Source organism: Cryptomeria japonica, chromosome 11, assembly GCF_030272615.1.
Source record: "Cryptomeria japonica chromosome 11, Sugi_1.0, whole genome shotgun sequence".
Classification (NCBI taxonomy): Eukaryota; Viridiplantae; Streptophyta; class Pinopsida; order Cupressales; family Cupressaceae; genus Cryptomeria; species Cryptomeria japonica.
In genome coordinates this window covers 501,242,316-501,251,258 of record NC_081415.1, presented here as the reverse complement: position 1 = coordinate 501,251,258, position 8,943 = coordinate 501,242,316, and positions in this window count along the sequence as shown.

Below are 8,943 nucleotides of genomic sequence, written 5' to 3'. Positions count from 1 at the left end.
CTGTTTGCATGGAGATAAGACAGTCACAAACAAGGAATGCCCCAGTTCATACTAGACTCACAGTGTCCTCATATCCTTGGACAAGTCATAGCATTACTAAAAGACAATCCACAGACAGCAAACAAAATAGGTGATGATACCCCATCATCGCCTTTCTAGTCAAAGACATCCTGGAGATAGAATCTCTAGTCAGAGACATCCTAGAAAAGCTAAAAGACATGTCACCAAAAAGATAAAATCAAAAGAAAACCAAGACTCGACACCAACATCCACTGTTGTCCTCAAGTTTAGTGTCTCTTGTCACTTGTATAAGTCATGTTTGATTGTGGTCACAATGTTCACTTTCACAAAAAGGATAGATTAACACTGAACCATATGTTGTCTGAGTCTGTTGAAAGATTTGATTTTGTTGAGGCCCATTGTTGCCACCGTGTCTCATCTGAAACTGACTGAATCCATGAAACTAATACTTTATTGCGGAGAAGATGAAATTTTATTGCGGATCTTCGATGCAAATGTTGCTTTATTGCGGATTGTGCGCGAATAGACTGAAGAAAGCTGGAAGAAACTGCACTCCTCAAAACATGTGATGTTCTTAGTTCCACACCCATCACTAGACGTAGGATTTGCCTTAGCCACAGATAGGATCTGATTTATTATGGATGGAAAGGGATGAAAAGGAATGTTTATTATGAATGGCTAACCAATCTTGGGTAGATCAATAACAAGTCATGATGGGACTGGGTAATTTTATTATGGATGAATAGGTTGTGAGTGTGTGCAAAGTGAAATGATGAAAGAGAATCCTGAAGGAGAGAGGAGCAAAGTCTCTACGCATGGCGCTGGTGACCCAGTTTTCACCATGGTACTTGCCCAGGGCGCCACCGAAGTGGTTTTCACCGTTGGACGAAATTATTTCTCTTTACTTTTTTTTATTTTTCAAATCTTTTTTATTTTTTTGTGTCACAAGGCGCCTGTTTGTCAGGTTTTCACCAAGTAACGATTTTTTATGTTTTATAATTTTTTTGTATTTTTGAATTAGGATATTCCGACGAGCTATGTGTAGAACCTGCGAAGGTGCATGCTGTTAATAGGATCCTCCAAAGGTTCACCTTCTGTAGTTGAGAGCTGATATGCCCCAGATCCATAGACCGCTGTGATGATGTAAGGACCAAGCCAGTTTGGTTCAAACTTGCCCTTCTTATCTCTATCTTGCTGATTCTTGGAGTTCTCTCTAAGGACTAAGTCACCTACCTCAAATGTGCGAGGCTTGACCTTGTGATTGTAGCTGCGACTCATTCGTTGTTGGTAAGCCTTACGATGATTAAAAGCAGTTTGTCTCCGTTCATCCAACAGTTCTAGTTCTTGTAAGCAAGAGACCCTGTAGTCTTCATCAGTGATGATGTTTCGCAAAGAGACCCGTAAAGAAGGTAACTCGACCTCAATAGGCAAGATGGCTTCAGTGCCGTAGACAAGTGAGTAGGGTGTAGCTCCTGTAGGTGTATGGACACTTGTACGATAGGCCCAAAGTGCAGGATTGAGTTGGATATGCCAGTTACGGCCAGCGTCATCGACTGTCTTTTTGAGGATTTTAAGAATTGTTTTATTAGACGCCTCAACTTGGCCATTACCTTGGGGGTAATATGGTGTGGAGAAACGATGGGAGATATGGAAGCGCTCACAGAGTTCACGAACATCCTGATTTTTGAAGGGACGCCCGTTATCAGTAATAATGGACTTAGGAATACCATATCGGCAAATGATATAGTTAAGGATGAAAGTAGCAATTTGTTTTCCAGTGACTTGTGTGAGAGGCACGGCTTCAATCTATTTTGTGAAATACTCTATGGCTGTGATAATGAATTTATGACCATTGGAAGAAGGAGGGTGAATCTTGCCTATGAGATCGAGTCCCCACTGACAAAAGGGCCAAGGAGACGCAAGTGGTTGTAGTTCTTGTGCTGGCGCATGTATGAGGTCTCCATGAATTTGACATTGCTTACATTTCTTGACAAACTGATATGAGTCTTTTTCCATATTGGGCCAGTAATATCCAGTCCTGATGAGTTTCTTGGCCAAGGTAGGACCACTAGCATGTGGACCACATATCCCTTCATGCACTTCACGTAACGCAATCTGAGCTTCGTCGCTTTCTAAACATCTAAGAAGAGTGTCATCTAGACCTCGCCGATATAGGATATCAGCTAAAATGACATATCGAGAGGATTGGCGAATGAAAGTGCGGCGTTGGTTGTTTGATAGATCAGGAGGTAAGGTATTGTCGCGAAGATATGTGAATATGGAACCATATAACTGGGATTCGGGACCAACAACACATATCATTTCAGTAGGAGTGATCTCATATGACGGAACCAATAGGTTGTCTACCAGGAACTCATAGCAGGTTTCATTTTGAGGCAGGTCAATTAGTGAAGCAATTGTAGCCATGGCATCTGCAGCACGATTCTGCTCTCTTGGTATCTGCTCAAAATCTATCTTTGTAAAGTGTTGTTTCAGATCATCCACCATTTGTTTATAAGGCAATAATTTTTCATCTTTTGTTTGGTAATCATCAGTTGCTTGACGGATAACAAGTTGGGAGTCTCCAAAAACACGAAGTTCCTGGATCTTCCATTGAACTGCAATTCATAATCCTGTTGTTAATGCCTCATATTCCGCTATATTGTTAGTGCAAGGAAATGATAAGCGGTATGACTTTGGTATAGAATTGCCTTGGGGAGTTATAAAGAGAATACCTGCTCCTGCCCCATGCTGTGTGTACGAGCCATCAAAGTATAATTGCCATGGCTTTGCATGTGATATCGTTAGAATGGACTCATCTGGAAATTCTGACTGTAGAGGAACATCATCTATTATGGGAGCATCTGCTAATTGATCTGCAATTGCTTGTCCTTTTATTGCTTTTCTGTCCACATACTCGATGTCAAATTCACTCAGGATCATTACCCACTTGGCCAGCCGCCCAGTAAGTGTAGCTTTGTTGAGAAGGTATTTTAATGGATCAATTCTTGCAATCAACTTAGTTTTGTGAGTGAGCATATAATGTCATAATTTTTGTGAAGCAAAGACCACAGCGAGACATGCACGCTCGATTGGTGTGTAGTTTAGCTCGTATCCCACCAATGTGCGACTGATATAGTATACTGCTTTTTCCTTGCCGTCAGCTATTTGTTGTGCTAGGAGTGCCCCCAGTGCTGTTGGAGTAGCTGAAATGTATAATAACAGTGGTTGATCTGGAACTGGTGGCATTAGAACTGGCGGATTTAGAAGATAATCTTTGAGCGTCTGGAAAGCCTGTTGACAGTTGTCATCCCATTTGAATTTGATGTTTTTATGTAGCAGGTGCTGGAAAGGATTACACTTATCCGCAAGTTGTGCTATGAATCTTCGTATAGACTGGAGTCTCCCTTGTAAGGATCGAAATTGACTGATATTTCTTGGTGGTGGCATGTCCAAGATAGCCTTGACTTTTGCTGGATCGGCTTCGATTCCTCTTTTGGACACAATGAATCCTAGGAGCTTCCCGGAGGTTACTCCAAAGACACATTTCTTAGAGTTTAATCTTACTTTGTACTTTTCCAACCGATCAAAGGCAACTGAAAGTATGTCCAAATGTGTATTTCTGTCTATTGATTTGACCAAGAGATCGTCAACATAATCTTCCACGGTTATGTGCATGAGATCATGAAAGATAGTGGTCATTGCTCTTTGATATGTAGCACCTGCATTTTTCAGCCCAAAGGGCATGACATTCCAACAGAAAGTTCCCCACGGACAAGTGAATGATGTTTTATGTTGATCCTCAGGTGCAATTCTTATCTGATTATAGCCAGAGAATCCATCCATTAATGATAGCATTTCATGACCTGCTGTGAGATCAACAATCAAGTCAATGTTTGGTAATGGGAAGTCATCTTTTGGACAAGCTTTGTTGATGTCTCTGAAATCTGTACATATTCGGATGCTGCGATCTGGTTTACTGACAGGTACTAAATTGGAGATCCATTCGGGATAATCAATTGGGCGTATAAATCCAACATCCAATAATTTCTCCAGCTCTGCTTTGACTAGTAATGCCACTTGTGGATGCATTTTCCTTAATTTCTGTTTCACTGGTTTTGCCCCCGGTTTGACTGTCAAATGATGCATTACCAAATCCGGATCTAATCCAGGCATATCAGCGTATGACCATGCGAAGTTGACTTGTCGTTCTTTGAAGAAGCTTATGAATTTTGATCTTTCGGACTCTGTCAATGATTGAGCCAGGAATATGTTGTGTGGAACATCTTCTGTACCAATGTTTGTCTTTATAGTCTCCTCTACCAACATGGATGATTTTTCCTCATACGATGCTGGGAGAATGTCGAGCCTTCCATCTTCGGGTGCCTCAGAGAGGTTTTCGCCCTCAGATACGTCCTTTCTTTTTACTTTTTTGGGATCAGATAGCGCCACAGTGTGGTTTTCGCCATAAGATCCTTGTTTTGTTCTTATTTTCACTTTTTTGCGATTGGAAGGTCCGACACCCTCACCAAAATATGCCATGTTGTTGAGTTCTATGGTGTATCCTACTTTGTGGTCCCCAGGGGGAAGATCGTTTCGTATGCCAAGGTAGTCGATAATAGCTTCGTCATTTTGAAATGTATCAAATTGTGCTGGTCCTTCATGATCCCAGTCAATGAGTTGGGGATGAACAAGGGGAAGGTCTTTAATGTTTTCGGAATTTGCAGGGCGTAGAGTGAAGATGTGGTTATATTCGGGTATATCGAGGCAATCGTCAAGGTCATCGATGGCACTCTCCTCATCAGTTTCGATCGTGAGCGAATCCAAATTGTCGTTACTAGTAGCGCCTTCCGAGACAGGTGTCCTCATCCTATGTGATTTCGACCTAGAACCTTGAGACGAAGACTATGGGAAATCTTTATGGGTTGTTTCTTGACCAACTCTGAATTTTTTGTAAAATTCCTCTTCTTCTGTGGGTTCATCTGGCTCTCTGAATGTCTCGGTGAGTTCGTAGTCACTGGAGGATTTGTCTGAACCCCATTCCCATTCGTTGGAATCTGTGGAATAGCAATCTTCTTGTTGAATTTTGGCAATTTTGATTCGTGATGCCTCTTCTGTCCTTTTAGTGTGGATCTTGGAAGTCAGAAAACCAAGTCCCTTTGAGCATTCCCTTCTTACAGTCAATTTAGGTTGTAAGGGTTCCATGACACCTTCTTTGCGTAACCCAAGAGTGCTTTTTCCATCATACCCGAATCTTTGTAGAATCTTGAAGCCTTTGCCATAGTTCTCACAAGGTATATTGATCTGATCATGTGTGTCATCTTCAATGTCTTTGTAGAGCATTTTGTATAAATTTTCCTCTTCCAGTTCGCCCCATCTTTGAAAGGTAGTAGGATCCCATTTGAATGCCATGATGGAGATTTGTTTGTTAGGATGTGGCCTTCCATATTCTTTTGGAGAGCTCACGACTTGTCGTAAATACATTGTCTGATTTAGAGTGTATTCTCCCATGCCTTTGTCTTGAAATTTGCCTTTTAGTTCACCTTGTTTTGATGTTGAAGGTTTTAATGACTCAGGGTCAATGTATGCCGAAGAAGGAACAACTTCACGATTACTGGGAATAATAGTCTCAGTATGTGATCTCAAGTTATTGCAATATATGAACAGATTTGGATCACCGTTGACTGTTACCTCGACTCCATTATGAGGAAACTTAATGCATTGGTGATATGTCGATGGGACTGCCCTCATTTCATGAATCCAAGGACGTCCTAGCAATATATTATAAGTGAGATCTAAATCCAGGACTTGACAAACCACATCCTTTGTAACTGGCCCAATTCTTAGAGGTAAGGTGATTGTGCCCTTGGATGAGCGTTCTTCATCATCATATGCCTTGATGGTAATTTGGTTCTTTGAATTCACAGCTTTATCAGAATATCCCAATTGTTTAATGGTGCTCAATGTACAAATGTTTAGACCAGCTCCTCCATCTATCAGGACTCGCTTTATTCGATGTTTGTGTATGAAGGCTTCAACATGTAAAGGTGCATTATGTGGCTGACTTACGGAGGCATCATCAGCTTCTGTGAATGTAAGGGAATGTGGAATGGAAAGGTATCCCACCATGGCTTGAAACTGGTCCACGTTCAGATCAGTAGGAACGGCGGTGTCTCTTATGATTTTGTCAAGAATAGCCTTATGAGCAGGGGATATGCGTAAGAGCTCAAGGATTGAAATGAGCGCGGGTGTCTTCCCTAACTATTCTACAAGGTCATACTCAGGCTTAGTAGATGAAGAAGAGGTGTTTTTAGTAGAGGCACCTGGCAAAGTAATTTTACCTCGACGAGTTGTTACATGACATTCAAAGGTAGACTCGGACGAAGATCCCACACCTCTTAGAACAATCTTGGGTCTCTGAGGAGGATTCTCCGGATTTTTGTTCTTGATGGTAATAGTAGAGATATGATTGTCCATTGAGATGTGATTGATAGTTGAGTCATAGTTGTAAGGTTCTCTAGTATAGTTGGCCTGATCATCTGTGACTTGGGTTTTTCCTTTGTCATGCTTTGGGAATGGTTCCTTAAACATCTCATGTTCTTGATTAGACGAATGTCCCTCAATCTCAATATCACCTCTATCAATGAGATCTTGCACAATGTTCTTCAGTCGATGGCAATTACCTGTCTTATGACCCTTGCTCTTATGAAACTCACAATACTCATCATCATTCCACCAATTTGGTTTGACCTTTGGTTCATATGGAGGAAAATCTGGAATGGTGATCACTTTGTTTGCCACCAGCTTTTTGAAAACTGACTCAAGTGGTTCTCCCAATGAAGTGTACTTCCTTCGTGGTCTAGAAGTTGTTTGAGTATTCACTTGATTGTTTGTAGAACTTGATCCTAAAAAGATGAACTTGGGTCTCACTGTATTTGCATCAACAACGCCATCGTTGACTGTGTTCTTGTTTTTATTCCAAAATCTTGGCTTGTCTTTTCCTTTAAAGTCATCTTTGTTTTCCTTGAATATCTTAATGACTCCTTGTTCAATTAAGACCTTTTCTGTTGCTAGGCCCTTTTCAATAACATCCTTGAATGTGGACAAACAAGCTTTCCTTAGATCATAGCCAATATCCTTGTTAACGTTTTGAGTGAACATTTCTACCATTTGTTTTTGGGGAATTTCACAAGAGCATCTGCTGGCTAGATTTCTCCATCTTTGTAAAAATGACGCAAAAGATTCTCCCTCTTTTTGCTTGGTGTTGCACAAAGTAGTGACTGAGATATTTGTTTCTATATTGTAGGAGAAATGCTGAATGAATGCCTCTGCTAAGTCGCCCCATGACTTAATACCAGGAGGTAATTGAGAAAACCATTCCATAGCTTGATCGCCTAAGCTCTGCAGGAACAACCTCATCAAGTATGTTTCTTCTGCTGCTACCTCTATGCAGGCTGTGAAAAATTGTCTTATGTGTGCCTTGGGGTCTCCTTTCCCTCTATACTTGTCAAATTTTGGCGTCACAAAATGTGTAGGAAACGGAGGCATTGGAATGCTCTTATCAAAGGGATAAGGACATATATCTCTCATAGTGTATGTTGGTTTTGATGTGCTCATGTCCTCCATTTTATTTTGTAGATCTCTTATTTGTTGTTCCAAATTATTTTTGGGAGGATATTGATTTCTTGTAGCATACCCTGTATTTAAAACACCCATTTGAGGAGGAGCTTGTTGCATGTATGGATGATACTGATCGTAGACATGTCCATATGGAGGTCTATATTGCTGCGGCATATATGGAGCACTTGGTATAGCTTCATGTTGAGGAACCCCATATCTATTTTGTGCATATATACCATATTCAATAGGCATTTCATTTTCCATTGTGTTGCCCCCAATTTTGACATGAGGTCTCCTTGTGTCAAAATTTTGAGGATGTCTTTGAGTATCTATGTGTTTTGATTGATCCATACCTTGAGCATGTGATTGAGCATATCTATCCACATAAGGCTTCCATGATGGTCTTCGAAGGTAAGTATCATATGTTTGAGCTTGTGTATGTGGGATTTCTGGTTTTTGAAGTAAAACTGATGGTGACTCTGGCATCATATTCGGTGCTCTATTTCCTCCACTATTTGGTCTCCTTTGATCCATGTTGGATTGAGTTTGTTGTGAGGGTTGACTTTCCATAAGTTGAGACATGTCAAAGTCATGAGGTATTTTAGCTCCACTTTGTGCCATCATGTGTAAGTAGTATTGTCTATCCCTCTTCATTATCTCTTCAACCAATCTATTGAAATGAGGATTCATTATGGATTCTTCTATATCTGCTGATTGTATTGAAAAGTTGTCCACATTGTCATTGTGTGTAGCATTGTTATTTGTAGTGTCTGTGTTCTCAACATTTGGATTGTTTCTATAAACCTCCATGTCAGGTAATGTAGTGTGCTCAGGATTGAAAAATAAATCATTGTCATACTCATAAGAACTCATGTTTGCGGATTCTTGAGCTTCTTTAGCTATTCTCCTAGATTTTTGAAGATGGGTTTCAACCATGAACTAGGTGTTTGACCAAGATGTGAGAGACTAGATGGAAAATGAAAAGAGTATGGAAGACCAAGAGTTGTATGGAGTGTAAATGAATCTTGAGGTGTACTTGCAATGTCCAAAGTGTAAGACCAAGTATGTATGTAGTAGAGTAGGTGTGACTTCCAAAGAGATGATTGTTTCTCTTGATGAGGTAAGCTGACCTTGACTCTAAGTAAGACCAAATGAGACCCAAAGGTAAGAAACCTTGATGAGGGACCACTTAGCAAAGTGTAGTTGTATGTAGTGTGTTGAAAAAAGTATAGTGAGGACAAGCAAGTGACCTTTTTGACCCAAGTTTAGACAAGTATGAATGTAAAATGAGATGTAAAGCAA